The following is a 23,467-nucleotide window of genomic DNA, read 5'->3' on the forward strand; positions in this document are numbered from 1 at the left end:
CGTTGCAGTTACATGGTCATTGTGTTTCCATAAGAAAACTTCTGGTTGAAGAGTTTTTGGAAAATTCTGCAGTGATGTCAGGGAAGGGAGGAAGAGGGACTATTGAGGTTGGGGGCAGAAAAGGAAGGGAAATGAACAGAAAATTGGTTGCAAAAAGCAATTACTCTGAAAGTACAGCAAAATGCTTTACTGGTTTGTCAAGAGTGCCGGTGATAAAGGGCTGGTTAAAACAAAGTTTGCTGTTAAATACTAAATAAAAAACCGAAAGAGCAGCAGGTGGTGTAAATCAGAAACAAAACAGAAATTGTTGGAAAAGCTCAGCAGGTCTGGCAGCATCTGTGGAGAGAAATCAGAGTTAATATTTCATGTTGAGTGACCCTTCCTCAGATCGGACCCTTCCTCTAAGGAAGGGTTACTCAATCCGAAACGTTAACTCTGATTCCTCTCCATAAATGCTGCCAGACCTACTGAGCTTTTCCAGCAATTTCTACTTTTGTTTCAAAGTTTGGATTGGATAAAAGAGGAACAAAAGGGAATCTTTTTTCTCTGAAGCATAATTGAAAACACATTTATTTAGAAAATGTCCACCAGCTTGCAAGGTATCAAGGCCACTGAGCTGATTATGTTGATCATAGAATCCAGACAGTGTGGAAACAGGCCATTTGGCCCAACAAGTCCACACTGACCCTCTGAAGAGTAACCCACCCAGACCCATTCCCCTATTACTCGACATTTGCCCCTAACTAATGTAACTAATGGCACACCACTGAACGCTACGGGCAATTTAGCATGGCCGATTCACCTAATCTGCACATCTTTGGACTGTGGGAGGAAACCAGAGCACCCGGAGGAAATCCACGCAGACATGGTGAGAATGGGCAAACTCCACACAGACAGTTGCCCGAGGCTGTAATCAAACCGGAGTCCCTTGTGCTGTGAGGCAGCAGTGCTAAGCACTGAACCACTGTGCCACCCCAGATAACACGAGACATAGCGACGACAGATGGGACCTCTCCCTTGCTCACAACTTTGTTTTATTGACTCAGCCTCTAATGTAAAACTGGAGCAAAACTGTTTTATTTGCAAAGTTTACTAACTCATATTCTTGTATCATGCCACCAATCCCCAGCAGCTAACAATGATTCTCTTGATATGTTGGACTGGGGTGGACAAAGTCACATGACACCAGGTTATAGTCCAAAAAGTTTATTTGAAATCATAAGTTTTTGGAGCGCAGCTCCTTCATCAGATTCACCTAATGAAGTAGCTGCGCTCTGAAAGCTTGCAATTTCTAATAAACCTGTTGGACTATAACCTGGTGTCGAATGATTCTTTTGGCTTTGGAAACAATAAACCCAATTCAGATTCTTCTGTTCAAAGTTCATGGTGAGATAAATAAAATTTTGAAGTTAAGTTCATCTGTGCTATTCCCGTGCAGCTCAATGGAATATATTGTCATCCCTTCACATTCATTGGGTCAAATTCCTGGAAATTTCTCCCTAATGGCATTGTGGATCTGACTACAGCATATACATTGCAGCGGTTCAAGAAGGCAGCTTCCTTCATAAGGGCAACTAGTTACAGGCAATAAATGCTGGCCCAGCTAACTATGCCCACATTCCATGGATGAATTTTTTAAAAATTGAATTTCTCTATTGTGTAAAGAGCTAGCACAGACTGGTGGAGTGAATGGCCTCCTGCTGTATAGGGTTTATCGAAGGTTCTGTGAAATGTGGAGCATCTGTTTCTTCTATTATGCAGTGTGGTCTGGCTATGGTTGGAGGGCAACTGATTCCTGACATATGAAAAGAGAGACTGATTGATGAAGAGAGACTGGATTGATTAGGACTATAACTCAATGGAGTTTTGACAAATACTACGGCAATTCATAGAAATCTATAAAATTCAAACAGGACTAGACTGGGTGAATGCAGGATGGATGTTCCCAATGACCAGGGAGTCAAAGAATCAGGGCTCACAGTTTAAGACATTAAGACACACACACCCACATGCACACACACACACACACACACACATATAAGTTTGTGGGGTGAATTTGTACTTGCAGATTTGCTCAAAAACGGCATGAATCCATGTAAGATTCTGTAGATCCATTTTTTTAGATAAGAATCAGTCTGACCATTGTGGCACAGACAGCCTCACACAGGACAGCTCACACCTTAAATACATGATCTGGGCCAACATGACCGCAATTGTTAAAGTTCGCTTGAGAATGTAACTTTTAAATGTTCTGCGATTTACATATGAAAGAACCGAAACCAACATGGTCACTCTAAAGATGACAGACTTAACAAACAATCCAGATCTTTTTTAATATGCAATTTCAGTTACATCACACTGTAAACTTTTGCTATAAATTCTGTCTCTTACGATCTTATACTCCACAACCACCTGATGAAGGAGCAGCGCTCCGAAAGTGAATGCTTCCAAATAAACCTGTTGGACTTTAACCTGGTGTTGCGTGATTTTTAACTTAAGGCATTTAGGACTGAGATGAGGAGAAATTTCTTCATTCACAGAGTGGTGAGCTTGTGGAACTCTCTGCCACAGGAAAACGTTGGGGCCAAAATATTGAAAGTTTTCATGGAGGATTTAAATATAGAGACCAAAAGGAAGAGGAGAAAGTGGGAACAGGATATGAAGTGATTGATCAGCCACGGTCACATTGAATGCTGGAGCAGGCTCAAAGGACCGAATGGCCTACTTCTGGTTTCTATGGTTACATTACTGCTTGACTTGACAACTGCGAGGTAAAAACAATGACTGCAGATGCTGGAAACCAGAGTCTAGATCAGAGTGGTGCTGGAAAAGCACAGCAGTTCAGGCAGCATCCGAGGAGCAGTAAAATCAACGTTTCGGGCAAAAGCCCTTCATCAGGAATACCTGCTGCCCTGCAATTTTAAGTCTGGTGCATAATACGACACCACCAACCCGTGCAGGGTCTCATTAGGTACTGACAATGTCAGCCCATGTTAGTGTGTGTGCTGACTGATTGGCATTACCTGTTTTTTTCATCACATACATGGTGCACGCCATACTAACAGGAATGTGGGGAGAGTGTCTTCAAATTGTGCGACCCCAATTTCCTCATCCTACCTCAGGAAAATTTGCAGCTCCCGGTCTCTTGAACTCATTTCATAACACTCAAATCTACAAGCAATTTCCAAAATTTCTCTTTCATGCTCCATGTTGAGCTCAGCTCTTATCTCTGAATAATTTGCAAAATTAACGTTTTCTTTCCAGAGTTAATTGAGATGATTAATACGGGTTTGTAGCATTAATTTGGCTGTCCTTATCTGGCCTGACGCACGAGAGAGAATAATCTACAATTAATCTAAAATACAGTGTTGGATTCCGTCATGATTGACCCATAAATAGCAGATCATGTTTACACTTTTACTTGTATAGCGTTTGTGTTGAAATATCAAACCACAGATTACTTGATGTGACCAGCAGGTGGCAGGCTTGGCTACAGGAGATCTATAATTTTAGATTACTTACAGTGTGGAAACAGGCCCTTCGGCCCAACAAGTCCACACTGACCCACCGAAGTGCACCCACCCAGACCCACTCCCCTACACCTAACACTACGGGCAATTTAGCGTGGCCAATTCACCTAACCTGCACATTTTTGGACTGTGGGAGGAAACCAGAGCACCCGGAGGAAACCCACGCAGACACGGGGAGAATGTGCAAACTCCACACAGTCAGTCGCCTGAGGCGGGAATTGAACTCAGGTCTCTGGCGCTGTGTGGCAACACTGCTAACCACTGTGCCACCGTGCCGCCCAGAATGAAGGCACTTTCGGACAATTCTGACAAAAATGTCAATTGGCCTGAAGTAATGGCCCTGAAAGGTTCTTTTTGTCCAGTGGTAGCACAATACCATTCATACCTCTGAGCCAGGAGACTTGGGTTCAAGCTCCAGAAGCATATAACAACATTTCTGAATAGGTCGATCAGAGAAATGTTATCTTGCGGTGCAGTGGTCCTGCTTGTCTCTGAGCTCAAAGATCCAAGTCCCAGTCCCTTGAGCCCAGACCTACATCTGAAAGTCTCTAAATGGGTTGGTTGAAAATATATGTTGATTGGCCTGATTTGAGGATTGTGTAACAAGGGTCTAATTCAAAAGTAAAAGTAATGGAATGCTGATTGAAACTGAAAGTTCAAAATCGAAAAATCTCCATTGGATGTAGGAAGGATATTATTAAGCTGGAGAGGGTTTAGAAGAGATTTACCAGGGTGTTGCTGGGAATGGAGGGTTTGAGTTATAAGGAGAAGCTAGATAAGCTGGGGCTGTTTTCACTGGAGCATCGGAAGTTGAGCGGTGACCTTATAGAGGTTTATAAAATTATAAGGAGTATTGATAAGGTGAAGAGCAAGTGTCTTTTCCTGGGGATGGGGAATATTCAAAACTAGGGGGCATATTTTAAGGTGAGAGGAGAAATATTTGAAAAAGACATGGGGGTAATTTTTTAATGCACACTGTGGTTCATGTATGGAATGAACTTCCAGAGGAAGTGGTGGATGTGTGTGCAGTTACAACATTGAAAAGACATTTGGATGAGTACATAAATAATAAATCTTTGGAGGGATATGGGCCAGATGCTGGCAGCTGCAATTAGTTTAGTTTGAGATTATGGCCGGCATGGACCTTTTGGGCTGAAGGGTCTATTTCCATGCTGTGTGGCTCTATAATTCAGTGGATAGAAATCCCTTGATTAAGTTTCTATCTATAATGATGTTGTGCCATTCCAACTAATCCAGCCCTCTCCAACTCTTCACTGAGCTGAAAATGTGTTGCTGGAAAAGCGCAGCAGGTCAGGCAGCATCCAAGGAGCAGGAGAATCGACGTTTCGGGCATGAGCCCTTCAGAAGGGCTCATGCCCGAAACATCGATTCTCCTGCTCCTTGGATGCTGCCTGACCTGCTGCGCTTTTCCAGCAACACATTTTCAGCTCTGATCTCCAGCATCTGCAGTCCTCACTTCCTCTCCAACTCTACATCCCAGATTGTACCCTCGTCCCTCTGCATCAAGCCAAGTACCTCTGGCCTGGCTTGGCCATTCCTTGCCCAAAACGTTGATTTTTCTGCTCCTCAGATGCTACCTGACCTACTGCGCTTTTCCAGCACCACACTCACGATTCTGATCACCAGCAACTGCAGACTTCACTTTCAACTAGTTTGGCCTGTCCCTATTTTGAAAGTAGGCAAAAGTGAGGCGTGCAGATGCTGGAGATCAGAGTCTAGGTTAGAATGGTGCTGGAAAAACTCGGCAGGTCAGGCAGCAGCCAAGGAGCTGGAAAATTGATGTTTCGGGCAAAAGTCCTTAATCGGGAATGGAGGCAGGGAGCCTCCAGGGTGAAGAGATAAATGGGAGGGTGGGGGGCGGTGGTGGCTGTGGAGAAGTTAGCAAAGAGTACAATAGGTGAATGGGGAGGGATGCAGATGATACGTTAGAGAGGAGGGTGGAGCGAATAGGTGGGAAGGGAGGACGAGCGATCAGTCCTCAGCAAAGGCCTCACCTTTATCCCCCTCCATCCACGCATCAATGAATTTAATACACATTGTGATGTCTATGCCGCCTCCGAGCTTACTTTTACACTCAGGACTCCCGCCCACCTTCCGAGGACCCCTTCGCCCGCCTCCAACACACTGCATCCACCTGGACACCCCGCGCTGGCCTATTACCTGCCCTCGACCTCTTCATTTCCAACTTCCGCCGAGACATTAGCCGCCTCAACCTGTCGACCCCCCTCCCCCACTCCAACCTCTCACCCTCACAACCCGCAGCCCTCCACTCCCTCTACTCCAATCCCAACCTCACCATCAAACCAGTGGATAAAGGGGGCGCATTGGTAGTTTGGAACACTTCAACCCCAGGGCATCAATGTGGATTTCACCAGTTTCCTCATTTCCTCATCCCACACCTTACCCCAGTTCCAACCTTCCAGCTCAGCAACGCCCTCATGACCTGTCCTACCTGCCTTCTCCCCAGCACCTACCCCCCACGCCAATTTATCTCTCCACCCTGGAGGCTCCCTGCCTCCATTCCTGATGAAGGGCTTTTACCCGAAACCCCTATTTTGAAAGTGCATCCTGAAAAGTGTCTCTCTTCAGCCCTCAGTCTGGCCTCCGCCTTCCCCCAATTCCTGCTCAGCAAATGAACTCCTCCCCCTCTGTCACCTCTCCTTCCCCAGTACATTGTGCAGCATCTAAGCTTGAGACATGGAATTGTTGACTCTGTTCTGCTGCATGGTTTAATGACATGATCACTCATCCGTAACAGCACCTGCCACACCCGTCCAATATTTTTAAATGTAATAAATTCAAGTCTGCAAAGAACAAGAAAAGAACAACTTTTTTTTTACCTGACCCTGATGATTTTCTTTCTGGCAGTAGTGAATCATAAGAGTCCCTATGGTGCAGAAAGAGGCCATTTAGCCATTCAAGTCTGCACTGACCCTCTGAAGAGCATCCCACACAAACTCTATCCCCTACCCTATTCCTGTAACCCCGCATTTCCTGAGGCTAATCCACCTAGCCTACACATCTCTGGACACTACGGGCAATTTCCCATGGCCCAGTCCAACTAACCTGCACATCGTTAGACTTGGGAAGAAACTGGAGCACCCAGAGGAAGCTCATGCAGACAAGGGAAGATCGTACAAATTCCACACAGACAGTTGTCCAAGGCAGCAGTGCTACCCTGCAACCCACCTGTGCCCATGTGATTTTTGTTTTAATTTCATGGGATGAAGGCATCATGGGCAAGGGCAGTATTTGGCCCTAATTGCCCTTGAACTGAGCGGCTTGCTGGACCGTGTTATGATACAACTTGACAAATTGATAGAGGACTTCAACAACAGGTAATTATCATTTATTTCATGCATATGGTCGGAGGGCCAAGTGTAAAACTCACTCAGGTGGGGTTACCTCAATCTTTGAGGAGAAGGTGAGGACTGCAGATGCTGGAGATCAGAGCTGAAAATGTGTTGCTGGAAAAGCGCAGCAGGTCAGGCAGCATCCAAGGAGCAGGAGAATCGACGTTTCGGGCATGAGCCCTTCTTCTTTCCCGAAACATCGATTCTCCTGCTCCTTGGATGCTGCCTGACCTGCTGCGCTTTTCCAGCAATACATTTTCAGCTCTTACCTCAATCTTTCTACAGATCATTACAACTTAACATATTACAATCCTCACACTTCTATCTCTTCCATTTATGTGCTGCTTCCCCACAGCTCTTCACTGGCACTGCCTGTATTTGACCCAAGGTTGACATCATTTGCTGAAAATGTGGTTTCTACGTCCCAAGGTTTGACTGTCTGTAAGCCTCATTTGTTATCCATTCACGATACATTTGTAGTTCCCACTTGGGTTGCTATCTTTGTCATTACTAACAAAAGGACCAAAGCTCTAACCTCTGAGGACAACCCATTCGACTCTTTCAACAGGCAGCAAAGAACCAAATACTCCATCTGGATTTTCAGGTCGGCCAAATTGGGTAAAGAAGTCAGATTTCCTCCCCCAAAGGGTATGAGTGAATCAGATGGGTTTTTACAACAAAAGTAAATTGCATTTCCATAGCCACCATCACTGAAATCAAATTTGAATTGGAGGTTTATTAATTGAATTCAAACTTTGACAACTATCACTGTAGGATGAGCCATGATGAGCATTGTGTGGGGAGTATTAGCCTAGGTCCCTAGATTACTAGCCCAATGATATAACTCCACCACCCCCATTGTGATCTGTGATATTTTTCATTCTTTCTTGGGCTGTGAGCATTGCTGGCAAGGTCAGCAATTTGTTGTCCACTCCAATTATCCTGGAAAATAGTGGTGTTTAGGCCCCATCATTAACTGCTGCAATCCATTTGGTGCATTTGTAGCCAAAACACAATCAGTGAGAAAGTTCCACGATTTTGTCGCAGTGAAACGAAGCTGATATAGCTCCTAGTCAGAATGGTGCTCGACTTGGAAGGGAAACTTACTAGTAACGGGTTTTCCCTTGGTTCTGCAGACCTCATCCACTTGCGTGAAAGTGGGTTAGGAAGGGCTGTTGAAAGCGAGTTGGTGAGTTGATGAGTTAGTGAGGCTAAATAATCGTATGAATTCCTGATCTCACATGGCGAAGGGAAGGTCTGTGAAAAGAATCGCTCTGAGATCCCTGTCAGTAGCTTAGAAAGTAAGCAGCCCACTTTTATTATCAGCCAATTGTGAGAAATCCCTGTCTTAGGAAAGAGTTCAGCACCTAGGCGATGTTCAGAGGTAATGAGGTGCACATCAGTGCAAAACAAGACTAAAAACCCTGGATGTATTTGAAGGAATGCTGCAGTACTTTGGACATCCACCTGCCCCCACTTTAACACCTCATCAGAAGGCATCTCTGACAGTGCAGTACACCCTCATACAGATTACTCACTGAGAGTTTGTACCTTAATCTAGGGATTTGGACCAGAACCTGAACCTTCTGATACCAGACCACAGTGCTACCCAATGAGCCTCCATTAATGGTTGCAGTCATTTATTTGGTCTTGGAATTAAATTATTCTTGAAGTGTATCATTTGCTGAAACTCTGTGTTGCAGAAGTGAACCTAAGTAAATGCATGAGCATCTGCCACAACCTGTCTACTCCCTTCCCCCACTCCAACCTCTCACCCTCACAACGTGCAGCCCTCCATTCTCTCTGCTGCAATCTCAACCTCACTATCAAACCAGCAGATAAAGGGGGTGCAGTGGTAGTCTGGCTCACTGACCTCTACACCGCTGAAGCCAGGTGCCAACTTGAAGACACCTCCTCCTACCGTCCCCTCGACCATGACCCCACTCCCCATCACCAAACCATCATCTCCCAGACCATACAGAACCTCATCACCTCAGGAGATCTCCCACCCACAGCTTCCAACCTCATAGTCCGGGAACCCCGCACTGCCCGGTTCTACCTCCTTCCCAAGATCCACAAGCCTGACCACCCTGGCCGACCCATTGTCTCAGCATGCTCCTGCCCCACTGAACTCATCTCCACCTACCTCGACACTGTTCTATCCCCCCAGTCCAGGAACTCCCCACATATGTTCGAGACACCACCCACGCCCTCCACCTCCTCCAAGACTTCTGTTTCCCCGACCCCCAATGCTACATCTTCACCATGGATATCCAATCCCTATACACCTCCATCCGCCATGACTGGGGCCTCCAACCCTCCATTCTTCCTTTCCCGACATCCCCACCAGTACCCTTCCACCGACACTCTCATTCGTTTGACCGAACTGGTCCTCACCCTTAACAATTTCTCCTTCGAACCCTCCCACTTCCTCCAGACCAAAGGCGTAGCCATGGGCACAAGTATGGGCCCCAGCTATGCCTGTCTCTTTGTCGACTACGTAGTACAGTCCATCTTCCGTAGTTACACCGGCACCACTCTCCACCTCTTCCTCTGCTACATTGATGACTGCATTGGGGCCACCCCGTGTTCCCACGAGGAGGTTGAGCAGTTCATCAACTTCACCAACACATTCCACCCTGACCTTAAATTTACCTGGACCATCTCTGACACCTCCCTCCCCTTCCTGGACCTCTCCATCTCCATTAATGACGATCGACTCAACACTGACATTTTTTACAAACCCACTGACTCCCACAGCTACCTGGATTACACCTCTTCCCACTCTACCTCCTGCAAAAATGCCATCCCGTATTCCCAATTTCTCTGCCTCTGCCGTATCTGCTCCCAGGAGGACCAGTTCCACCACAGAACACACCAGATGGCCTCCTTCTTTAAAGATTGTAATTTCCCTTCCCACATGGTTGAAGATGCTCTCCAATGCATCTCATCCATGTTCTGCACCTCCGCCCTCAAACCCCACCCCTCCAACCGTAACAAGGACAGAACTCCCCGGGTCCTCACCTTCCATCCCACCAACCTCCGCATAAACCGCATCATCTGCCGACATTTCCGCCACCTCCAAATGGATCCCACAACTAGGGATATATTTCCCTCCCCACCTCTATCCGCTTTCCGCAAAGACCATTCCCTCCGTGACTACCTGGTCAGGTCCGACAACCCACCCTCCCCTCCTGGCACCCTCCCCTGCCACCGCAGGAATTGCAAAACCTGTGCCCACACATCTACCAGGTCAGAATAAATATCTATTTGTACTGCTAAACACTAGAAAGACTCTTCAAAATCTCTCCAACAGTGCAGCCCCATCTCATCTCCATCCAAGGCTCCAAAGGAGCCTTCCACATCCATCAAAGTTTCACCTGCACATCCACAAATGTCATTTATTGTATCCTTTACGTTGGGGAGACTGGACGCCTTCTCGCAGAGAGCTTTAGGGAACATCTCCGAGACACCCGCACCAATCAACCACACCACCCCATGGCCCAACATTTCAACTCCCCCTCCCACTCTGCTGAGGACATGCAGACACTGGGCCTCCTCCACTGCCACTCTCTCACCACCCAACGCCTGCAGGAATAACGTTTCATTTTCTGCTCCAGAACACTTCAATACCAGGGCATCAATGTGGACTTCACCAGTTTCTTCATTCCCCTTCCCCCCACCCTACCCTAGTCCAACATTCCAGCTTAGCACCATCCTCATGACCTGTCCTACCTGCCAATCTTCCTTCCCACCTATCTGCTCCACCTTTCTCTCTGACCTATTACCTTCATCCCCACTTCCATCCACCTATTGTACTCTTAGCTATCTTCTCCCCAGCCCCATCCACTCCCATTTATCTCTCTACCCTGAGGCTCCCAGCCTCATTCCTGATGAAGGGCTTTTGCCTGAAATGTCGATTTTCTTGCTCTTTGGACGCTGCCTGACCTGCTGTGCTTTTCCAGCACCACTCTAATCTAGACTCTGATCTCCAGTATCTGCAGTTCTCACTTTCCCCTCATCTATCCTTCTGCTCCAATGCAACACTGAAGGTGGGAGGGTGGATGGGAATTGGATTGGTGGTCACGTCGCTCTACAGAAGAAGATCCTGGTGCAATTTGTCAATGTTTCTCTGTTGTCACTTGCTGAGTTGTCCATGACCCTGGGCTGGTCTGCACTGTCAGCGGTGCTGATGAGACATTGAACTGAGGCCATGCCTGCTTTTGCAGGGGGATGTGGGAGATCCTGATAGAAAATTCCAGACAGTGCACTTTTGAAGATGATGACAAGTATTCTCACTTACTACTGACCCACTGTCAAATCAAGGTCTCAACTATCTGCTTATCACATTGAAATTCCAGCACAGGGAAGCTCTTCCTGCTAATTCAATGTACATGGCGTTTTTGCTCAACACAAGTCTCCTCCAGCCTTATTCCTCTTCATCCTTTCAGTGTTACCTTTGAAGTTTCTCTCCTGACTAGCTCCATGTCTGTGTACCTGCATGACATGGACTCCAGAAATTCAAGATGGTGGCTCATTGCCACTTTCTCAAATACAATTAGAGATGAACAACAAATTCTGGTCATTCACTTCCTCAGAACAAATTTAAGGAAGACTGTTTTCCACTTCAGTGTGAGTTTCCCACTGACATGGCGTCCTACCTAATGTGGAAATGCTTATGTTACCCTCTATGATGTGGATATTGTGGTATTGAAGCATCCAACAGGCATTAATTACACACCTTAACCTCCTTCCACCTATTGCATTCCTAACGCCCCTCCCCCAAGTCCCTCCTTCCTATCTTTTATCTTAGCCTGCTTGGCACACCCTCCTCATTCCTGAAGAAGGGCTCATGCCCGAAACATCGATTCTCCTGCTCCTTGGATGCTGCCTGACCTGCTGCGCTTTTCCAGCAACACATTTTTAAGCTCTGATCTCCAGCATCTGCAGTCCTCACTTTCTCCTAATTAATTACACTCTGTTCTTTTTCAATTAGATTCATGATTCAATACTATACAGTGTGGAAACAGGCCTTTCGGCCCAACAATTCCACACCGACCCTCCGAAGAGTAACTCACCTCCCCCGCACCCCCCACCCCGACTAATACACCTAACAACTATGGACAATTTAGCATGATCAATTCACCTGAGCTGTACATCTTTGGAAAGTGGGAGCAACCGGAGCACCTGGAGGAAACCCGTGCAGACACGGGGGGAATGTGCAAACTCCACACAGTCACCCAAGGCTGGAATCGAACCTGGGACCCTGGCACTGTGAGGCAGCAGTGCTAACCACTGAGCCATCATGCCACCATTATAACATGATGATTGCATTCTCGTGCAAACCCACGTCATAGAAAAATTACACTTTAGAAACAGTGCTTAAAGTGTCGGTGATGTAATTGCATTACAGCCAATTCACGTTGGCTCTTTAGAAACAGCGTCCCCAATTCGTCAATCGCATTGCAGCGAATTTGCGTTGAAGAAATGTGCATTATAACAGAACAACCTGTACAACTAACTACTACATAGAAACGCATAAGGGTGGCATGATGACTTAGTGGTTAGCACTGCTACCTAACAGTGCCAGGGATCCAGGTTTAATTCCAGGTTCAGGTGACTGTATGTATGGAGTTTGCAAATTCTCCCAATGTCTGCGTTGGTTTCCTTTTGGTGCTCCGGTTTCCTCCCACAGTACAAAGATGTACAGGTCAGGTGAACTGGCCATGCTAAATTGCCCATAGTGTTAGGTGCATTAGTCAGAGGGAAATGGTTCTGCGTGGGTTACTCTGCGGAGGCTCGGTGTGGATTTGTTGGGCCGAAGGGCCTGTTTCCACACTGTAGGGAATCTAATCCAATCTAAAAAAGTGTCTGGGCTAACGTTAAGCTATTTTAAAATTTATTTGTGGGATAGGGGCATCGTTGGTTTGGTCGGAATTTATTGCCCATCCCTTGAGAAGGTAGGGGTGAGCTACCTTCTTGAACAGCTGCAGTTCGCCTGCTTGCTTCATGTTCCAAGTGATTTGAAGTAAGATGGAATTTGAGATCTTTACACTCTCAGGCTGCATGTTATAATATGTGACGATATCATGAGCACATCTCTTAAATATATGGGCACACCACCACCTGTAAGTTTCTCTCTAAGCCACTCACCATCCTGATATGTCACAGTTCCTTCACTATGACTGGGTCAAAATCCTGGAATTCCCTCCCTCAGGGCATTGTGGATTTACCTACAGCACATGGACTCCAGCAGTTCAAGAAGGCAGCTCACCACCACATGTTCAAGGGCAGCTCGGGATGGGCAATAAATGCTGGCCCAGCCAGCAAAACCCACGTCCCACAAATGAATTAACGGAAGGCATAATGACCAAAGGAAATCACACCACATTCTTAAATGCATCTATGTTATTCCTCTTAACAGCAATAATTTGTATTCTTAGTATCTTTAACACAGTGCCACGTTTCAAGGTGTTACCAAGCCAAACTTGACACCCAGTCACCTGAAGGGATATTAAAACTGATGAGCGAAAGTTTGGTCAGGGAAGTATGTTTTAAGGAGCATCAGCCCCTCTTCATGGTAATAGGTTCCCTGTCCAACCAGACTATGTTTCAAGATATTACTATTAAATTTCTTACTCCATTTCTTATTAGTATATATTACATCGAATCATAGTTGTAGAGATGTACAGCATGGAAACAGACCCTTCCGACCAACTTGTCCATGCCAACCAGATATCCTAATCTAATCTAGTCCCATTTGCCAGCACTTAGCCCATACCCCTCTAAACCTTTTCTATTCACATACCCATCAGATGCCTTTGAAATGTTGCATCATTTCCTCTGGCAGCTCATTCCATACACGCACCATCCTCTGTGTGAAAATGTTGACCTTCAGCTCCTTTTTAAACCTTAGGTCCCTTTTAACTTTTTCCCTGCTCACCCTGAACCTGTGCCCTCCAGCTCTGGACTTCCCAAACAGCCCAAACCACTCTCCTCCCACCACCCACACCCTCCCACTGAGGCAATTATTTGGATAGAAATGGTGTGCAGGCATACGGGGAAAAGACAGGAGCATGGTACCAAACAATAGAACCAGCTCAGGTATGATGGGCTGAATAGCCTCATTCTGCACCATAATAATTCCATAATTCACTGATCCCATGAAGAATGAGTTACCATGCTTATCTGCATCACAATAACAATTTCAGAAGTTCTGATGTGACAAGAACACCATACACTTATTATTTATCAGAAGTCAACATCAGAGAGGGGGAAATGATTATTCCAGCACAGGTAATACTTTCAATTCATGCCACCCTAACAATTCTCAGTACACAACTTCTGGATGATGAATACGAAATTTTAAACAAATAAAATCTTCCATTAAGGAAATGTCTGAGTTTGATATCGGGACAGACTGCTCTTGGTTTGTTGACTTGTATAAACACAAGCTGTCTCTCTCTCTCATCTGCAAAACCTTAACATCTAGGTTTGAAAATCTGTCATTGAAGTAACACACTATCACAAGGAAGCTGTGACTAAATCATTCTCGCGCTCTGCAGTGCGTAATTTAAATAGTTGGGGTGAGGTAGGCAACATTTGGCAGCATAACAACCTTCTAGAGCCAGAATTCAAAAATAACACGGTGACATTTCGCTCCAATCTCTCCCTTCAGCTCCTGAAGGGGCTGACTCATGCTGAGAGTATGGGTCCACATAGGTGCGAGAGCACGTGCTTACCTCATGCAAAGTGATAATTACAAATTTAGAAGTTCTTTCATCCATCTCGTTCATTTATGTACTGGAGAAAGTGCAGAAACGATTTACCAGACCTCTGTAAGAACTGAGAAGTCATACAGCTTCATTGATCACCTCTCAATCTTCTGTTCTTGTTTAGAGAAGAGAACTCCAAGAGGTGACGAATAAAGCTGTTTAAGACTATGAAAGGTTTTGTTAGGATAGACACAGATAAAGTGTTGCTATCTATGGGGGGGGCATAATTATACCACATGATTTAAGCACACAGACGGTCCAAAGAAACAGGTCCACATAGTTCAGTTGCCATGGTAACAAGTAGCTCAGAGGTTAACAGATGTCTGATTGGGCCATAGTTCTTTCAGCTTGGCGTCTCTGAGGGTCCTCCTGGGTCATCTTGCCTTTAGTTTCCTCGCCAGAAGTGACTTCTGTACTGAGCTGCATGATCAGCTGTGATCATACTAAATGGGGGGGGCAGTGATTCTTTATTTCATTGGCAACAGGTCTTTATAATCATGGACAGAGATTAAGGTTAAACGAGGAATACAGAGTTTACATCTCTCTGTCTGTCTCTCCCTCTGCCCACAAAGGGACTTTCCAAAACATAGCCTTTCCTCCAGAAAGCATCCCTTCAACTGCTCGGACATCCCTGCTTGGTGCCCTCCCTCAATATCGCCACCTATTGCTGAAGACCCCATTACAGTAAAATTGTGATTAATAAATTCTTTAATAAAGAGAATGCAACTTGGTACCACATAAGATCGTTGAGGTGAGGGGCAGAAGCAAATCTTTAGGGGGGAGCTAGAGAACCAAATTATGGAGAGAGGAAGGAAAAAAAAGGCATTAGATGAATAAGCTAGGAGGAAGCTGCTGTGGAATATAAATCACAGCATGAACTAATTGGACAGAATGGCCTGTTTCTCTGTGGAAAATACAATGGGAAAGGTTTTCTGGTTCTAGAGGTTGTGAGATTAATGATGGGCATGTGGATTTAATTGGGCTAGAGTGAAATCAGATTCTCACTGCTGAGATAAATCTTTTCATTTCTCTCCACACCCCAGAGAGAAGGTTAACTTTCAGCAGGTATCAAGAAATGTATGTGTATGGATTAAAATCTCATGGAAACCCCAACTCACTGTAATTAACTTTGTCTTTTCAACTGAGTTACATAGAAACATAGAAAATAGGAGCAGAGGCAGGCCATTTGGCCTTTCGTATCTACTCCCCCATTCGATATGATCACAGCTGATAATCCAACTCAGTACAGAAGTCACCTCTGATGAGGAAAGGCAAGATGAGCCAGGACGACCCTCACAGATTCCAAGCTGAAAGAACTATGGCCCAATCAGACATCTGTTAACCTCTGAGCCACTTGTTACCATGGCAACGGAGCTATGTGGACATGCTTCTTTTCATTATTCTGTTTGTTATGGACCTGGGAGGCCATCATGTGCTTAATTCCACATCCCTCATTAACCAAGAGTGGTTTTGTTTTGCATTATTGATTGTAATAAAGGCTATGTTTTTGTAATGTGATCACTTCCTGAAGCAGGAAATTCAGGTGATAAAGCAATAATTGCACCGACCCGTGGCTGCTACACAATGGGTACTCTTGTGAACAGGAAGAAAGAGAAAATAGAATAGGGGACACTTACTCTACTTTGCCCGAAACGTCGATTTCGCTGCTCGTTGGATGCTGCCTGAACTGCTGTGCTCTTCCAGCACCAATAATCCAGTATTTGCTTTCCAGCATGTGCAGTTATTGTTTTTACCTTACCGACACTTACTCTACCATCTACCTGATATCAGTAGGCACATTATTCTCTCAATATTCCCACAGCACCTGCAGAATTTTACCATTCATCAGTGTCCCAATACAATGACTGAGCATATTCAAGTATATTTTTGAAATAAAAAAAACAATGACTGAGTATATCCAATGACTATGCTTTTACTGCTATGGGATGCACAACTGTAAACACCTCCGTATTGTCACAAATCTCTGTAAAGAATCAAGGAAGTCACACCTCAGCTGGGCAAATATTGTGAATGCTTGAAACAAAAACAGGAATTGCTGGAGAACCTCAGCAGGTCTGGCAGCAAGTGTGGAGAGAGAAACAGAATCAATGTTTCAGGTCTCCCTCACCTTCATCCATTTTATTGATAAAAATGGTGAACAGCAATCGTGGGTCCCCATGGGACTCCACTAGCAGGGTTTTTTGATTAGATTATATTCCCTGATGCATGGAAACAGGCCCTTCGGCCCAACAAGTCCACATCGACCCTCTGAAGATAACCCACCCAGACTCATTTCCCTCTGACTAATGCACCGAACACTATGGGCAATTTAGCATGGCAATTCACATCTTTGGACTGTGGGAGGAAACCAGAGCATCCGGAGGAAACCCATGCAGACACAGAGAGAATATGCAAACTCCACACAGACAGTTGCCTGAGGCTGGAATTGAATCTTTGGTAGGGTGGCAAGGTGGCTCAGTGGTTAGCACTGCTGCCTCACGGCGCCAGGGACCTGGGTTCAATTCCATTCTCAGGCCACTTTGTGCAGTTTGCACATTCTCCCCGTGTCTGCGTGGGTTTCCTCAGGGTGCTCAGGTTTCCTCCCACAGTCCAAAGATGTGCAGGTCAGAGGGATTGGCCATGCTAAATTGCCCATAGTGTTAGGTGCATTCGTCAGAAGGAAATGGGTCTGGGTGGGTTACTCTCCGGAGGGTCAGTGTGCACTTATTGGGCCGAATGGGCTGTTTCCACACTGTAGGGAATCTAATCTAGTCAATTGATAGCTACATGACATAGACAACATAATAGGCATTAGCTAGGATATTGTCATAGGAATAACGGTGAGGATCTCAGTGCTCACCATTACTGAACCAGACAGCAACCTCTGGCTTGAGCACATGTGTAGTTCAACGTGAACATCAGAAAGCCACTTTTCAAGTTGCCCTGCTCCTCTCGAAGCTTCAGTCAAAAGCTTAGCATTGAAACATGAAGAACACATATGAAAGCAGAAAGTGCTGGAGAAACCCAGCAAGTCTGGCAGCAAGTGTGAAGAGAGAGAAGAGAGCCATTCTACATTGTACTTTCTCAGTGCAATATGACTCTCCTTTGCAGCTGTTCAGACTTCAGCATTTGTTGTATTTTGCTTTAAGGGGGATGAAGTTATACATACATACATACATACAGCTATACAGGTTAATTTAGAATATCTGGTGTGCTTCGGTCCAACTCGTCCATGCTGACCAGATATCCTAAATTAACCTAGTCCCACTTGCCAGCATTTGGCCCACATCCCTCTAAGCCCTTCCTATTCATATACCCATCCAGATGCCTTTTAAACTTTGTAATTGTACCAGTCTCCATCACTTCCTCTGGCAACTCATTCCACACACGCACCACCCTCTGCAAAATTAGCTCCTTAGGTCCTTTTTATATCTTCCCCCCCCCTTGTATTTACCTACCTCATAGCTCTAAACATGGTAAACAAACTCAGTTCTGTATAAATAAACAGCCAGGTTCTAGGAGTCTTCAATAATTGAGGAGTGCTAGTGCAAACCTGAACAAATTGTTAACTATTTCAAAGTAAAAAGGAAGTCCTGATCAGATGTTTCCCAGAGCTTTGTAGGAAGCTGGGGAAGAGATTGTGGGCCCCCAGTAGAGATACGTGTGTCATTGACAGGCACATGTGTGGTGCTGGAAGACTGGAAGTTGATTAATGTGGAACCATTACTTCATAAAGGCTGTAGGGAAAAGCCAGGAACTACAGCATAGACCAGTGAGCCTGATGTCAGTGGTGGGTAAGTTGTTAGAGGGGATTCTCAGGGATAGGATTTATATACATATGGAAAGACAAGGACTGCTTAGGGATAGTCAACATGGCTTTGTGCATGGGAAATCGTGTCTCACTAACTTGTCTGAGTTTATTGAAGAGGTGACAATGCATGGTAAAATGTTGTCGATATGGTCTTCAGCAAGGCATTTGACAAGGCTCTGCAGGGTTTTTTTAAGAAATATATTCACTCACAGGATGTCTAGGCCAGCATTTATTGCCCATCCCGAATTGCCCAAAAGCATGTTAGAAATCACATGTGGGCCAGACAAGGATGGCAGTTTCCTTCTCTATAGGGCATTAGTTAACCAGATGGTTTTTTTCGACAATGGATTAATGGTCATCATTAGACATTTAATTCCAGATTTTTTGTTTGAAGTCAAATGCCACCACCTGCTATGGCGGGATTAAAACTCGGGTCCCCATAAATTATGTGCATTTCTGGATTAACATTCCAGCAATGTTATCAGGTGATAATAGGTCATGTGGAACTGGTAGCTGTGAACCTCACTTCCAGTGAGGTCTAGCTCAAGGGTGCCTCCCCCTTGGTTATCGCCTCCCCCTTGGTACACTGGTTAGTGGGTTAGATACATGGGATCCAGGAGGAAACTAGCCAATTGGAAACAAAATTGGCTTGAAGGTAGTAAGCAGAGGGTGGTGGTGAAGGATTCCTTTTCGGAGTGGAGGACTGTGACCAATGGTGTGCCACAATGGAGTGTTGGGTCCATTGCTTTTTGTTACTTATATAAATGATTTGGATGTGAATATAGGAGGTGGGGTTAGTAAATTTGCAGATAACACCAAAACAGGTGGTGTTGTGGACAATGAAAAAGATTATCTCAGAGTACAATGGGACCTTGATCAGATGCTCCAATGCGGCAAGGAGTGGCAGATGGAGTTTAATTTAGATTAATGTGAGGTGCTGCATTTTGGTAAGGCAAATCAGGGCAGGACTTATACACTCAATGTTAGAGCCCTGGGAGTGTTACCGAACAAAGAGACCCAGTGGTGCAGGTGCAGAGCTCCTTGAAAGTAGAGTTACAGGTAGGTGGGGTGGTGAAGAAGGCATTTGGCACATTTGCCTTCATTGGTCATAACATCAAGTATAGGAATTGGGACATTATGTTGAGGCTGTATAGGACGTAGGTCAAGACATTTTTGGAATACTGTATGCAAGTTTAGTTACCCTTTATAGGAAGAATGTTGTTAAACTTGAGAAGTTGCAGAAAAGGATGTTGCTGGGACTGGAGAGTTTGAGCAAAAGGGAGAGACTGAATAATTTAGGCCTTTTACCCTGGAGTGTTGGAGGCTGAAGGGTGACTGTATAGAGGTTTGTAAAATCATGTGGGGCATGGATAGGGTGAATAGCTGGGGGTTTTCCCTGGGGTGGGGAGTCCAGAGCTACAGGGCACAAATTTAAGGTGAGAGGAGAAAGATTCAAAAGGGACTTGAGGGGCAACTTTTTCACACAGAGGGCGGTGCGTGTATGAAACAAACTGCCGGAGGAAATGGTGGAGGTTAGTACAATTACAACATTTAAAAGGCATCTGCATCAGTATATGAATAGGGTGGGTTCAGAGGGAAATGCTGGCAAATGGGATGAGGTCAGATTGGGATGTCTGGTTGGCACTGACGAGTTGATCCGAACAGTCTGTTTCCGTGTTGTATGACTCTATTGCTAAAAGTAATTATAATTCCACTCACTCCTTCGACAGAGATGACAGGTGGCAGCTTAAGCCAAGGATCACCATAGTTCAGGCAAGAGAAACAGTGACCTTTCTGATAAACTCAGCCAGTGCCGGAATTAAACACGCAATGATGGCATCATTCCACATGACAAACCAACTGTCCAGACCCCTTGGCTAATGCCCATTCACACTATAGATAGAGGCACCCTTGAGCTAGACCTCACTGGAAGTGAGGTTCACAGCTACCAGTTCCACATGACCTAATATCACCTGATAACATTGGTCATGAAATCTAACTATTAGCATACAGCTATTAATCTTAAAGGACTGCAGGAGCTGGAGATCAGAGTTGAGTGTGGTGCTAGAAAAGAACAGCAGGTCAGGCAACATCTGAGGAGCAGGAGAATCAATGTTTTGGGAATACGCCGTTCATCAGGAATGAGGCTTGTGGGTCGGGGTTGAGAGATAAATGGGAGGGAGGGTGGGGTTGGCGGGAGGTGGCTGAAAAAAACGATAGGTAGATGAATGTGAGGGAGAAAGTGATAGGTCAGAGGGGGCAGTGGGCCACATGATTGCCGGATCCCAAGGCAGATAAATGTGGATTTCAATAGCTTCAATAGCTTGGTGCATATGCATGTTTTTGAATTTTTAATACTCTTACTAAATCTTAATTACTTCTCACTGAGTCACTGGAGGAAATCAATACATGTTTTTTGTAATGGGCTAAAAAGCATCCTCAACAAAATACAAGAAAAATGAAAGCAGAGTCGCAGGTAGATAGGATAGTGAAGAAGCTGTTTGGTATGCTTTCCTTTATTGGTCAGTGCATTGAGTATAGGAGTTGGGAGGTCATGTTGCAGCTGTACAGGACACCTATGGAATACTGTGTGCAAAATGGTCTCCCTCCCATTGGAAGGATGTTGTGAAACTTGAAGGATTCAGAAAAGATTTACAAGGATAAGGCTAGGTTGAAGAGTTTGAGGTATAGGGAGAGGCTGGGGCTGTTTTTCCTGGAGTGTCAGAGGTTGAGGGGTGACCTTATAAGAGGTTTATAAAATCACGAGGGGCATGGATAGAGTAAATAGACAAGGTCTTTTACCTGAGGTGGGGGAGTCCAGAACTAGGGGGCATAGGTTTAGGGTGAGAGGAGAAAAATGTAAAAGGGACCTAAGGGGCAACTCCTTCACACAGAGGGTGGTGCATGAATGGAATGAGCTGCCAGAGGAAGTGGTAGAGGCTGGAACAATTGCAACATTTAAAAGGCATCTGGATGGGTACATGAATAGGAAAGGTTTGGAGGGAAATGGGCCAAGTGCTGGCAAATGGGACTAAATTAATTTATCTGGTTGGCATGGACGAGTTGGACCGAAGGGTCTGTTTCTGTGCTGTATATTTCTATGAATGCTCTATCAACTGAACTACATTCAGTAAAATAAATGAGCCAGAGTAGAGATGAGTGCTGGAGCCTTGCAGTAAATGTGCATCTTTTATAGATTAAACTGAATGCAAATTGTAATGTATGCACAACAGATTTACATTGTTATCCTCCATAGCCAGATTTATTCATTCAATTTTAAAAAAGCAAAATGAGAAGTAGTTTGTGGAAGTGTTTGACCTATTATATTGCCATGATTAAAGATGCAATTTATTGCCTTTTAATTGAGCTGCTTAAGCCTTCTTAAAATACAGTCATCTCTGTATTCCTATAATACTTCCTTACTTAACAAAGTATGAGCTTCTCGTTGTGTGACCTGGAGACAGTCTGTTTATGGCACACTGAAATCAAAAGTTGTGAGGATGGTTCTCATTGATTATCACAATGGTAACTCTTGAAAGTTGTCATTTAATTCCTAGTGTCATGTAAATGGTGGGGCAGTGTTTGAGTCAGTGGACTATAATCCTAAAGTGGAGAAAGTGAGGACTGCAGGAGCTGGAGATCAGAGTTGAGTGTGGTGCTAGAAAAGCACAGCAGGTCAGGCAACATCTGAGGAGCAGGAGAATCAATGTTTTGGGAATACGCCGTTCATCAGGAATGAGGCTTGTGGGTCGGGGTTGAGAGATAAATGGGAGGGAGGGTGGGGTTGGGGGGAGGTGGCTGAAAAAAACGATAGGTAGATGAATGTGAGGGAGAAAGTGATAGGTCAGAGGGGGCAGTGGGCCACATGATTGCCGGATCCCAAGGTGGATAAATGTGGATTTCAATAGCTTCCTCATTTCCCCTTCACCCACATTATCCCAGTCCCAAGCCTCCAACTTAGCACAGCCCTCCGGACCCGTCCATCACTCTCCCTCTGACCTATCACCTTTTCCCTCCCATTTATCTCTCAGCCCCGACCCACAAGCCTCATTCCTGATGAAGGGCTTATGCCCGAAACATCGATTCGCCTGTTCCTCGGATGCTGCCTGATCTGCTGTGCTTTCTCAGCACCACACTCTCAGCTATAGTCCCAAGCCCGTACGTTTAATGCTCTAGAAGCAATGTGTTCAAATCCTATATGACTACAAAGGGATCTTGATCAAATGGGTCAATGGGCTGAAAAATGACAGATAGAGTTCAATCTGGATAAATGTGAGCTATTGTATTTTGGTATACCAACCAAGGGTAAGGATTATACGATTAATGATAGGGCCTTGGGTAGTGTTGTAGAACAGAGGGACATAGGGGTGCAGGTACATAATTCTTGGAAGCTTGTGTCACATATAGACAAGATGGTTAAGAAGGCATTTGGCACACTTGCCTTTATTGCTCAGTCCTTTGAGTATAAGAGATGGGACATCATGTTGAGGTTGTACAGAACATTGGTGAGGCCTCTTCTGGAATAGTGTCGAATTCTGGTCACCTATTTATAGGAAGGATATTATCAAGTTGGAAAGGGTTCAGAAGAGATTTACCAGGATGTTTCCGGGTATGGAAGGTTTGAGTTACACAGAAAGGCTGGCTAGGCTGGGACTTTTTTCAGGGGGCATAGGAGGTTAAGAGGCAATCTGGGGGGGCACATTTTTAAGGTGAGAGGACAGATTTAAAAAAGACATGAGGCACATTTTTTACACAGAGGGTAGTGGTGGATGCGGGTGTAATTATAATGTTCAAAAGACATTTGGATAGATATATGAATTGTAAAGATTTGGAGGGATATGAGCCAGGAGCAGGAAAGTGGGACTAGTTTAGTCTGGGATTATGGACTGGTTGGACCAAAGAGTTTGTTTCCGTGCTGCGTGACTGTATGACTCTATGGCCAGTGAGCAAATTTTAAATTCCAATAAAATCTGAAAT

This window comes from Chiloscyllium punctatum, chromosome 6 (genome assembly GCF_047496795.1).
Source record: "Chiloscyllium punctatum isolate Juve2018m chromosome 6, sChiPun1.3, whole genome shotgun sequence".
In the NCBI taxonomy this organism is placed as follows: Eukaryota; Metazoa; Chordata; class Chondrichthyes; order Orectolobiformes; family Hemiscylliidae; genus Chiloscyllium; species Chiloscyllium punctatum.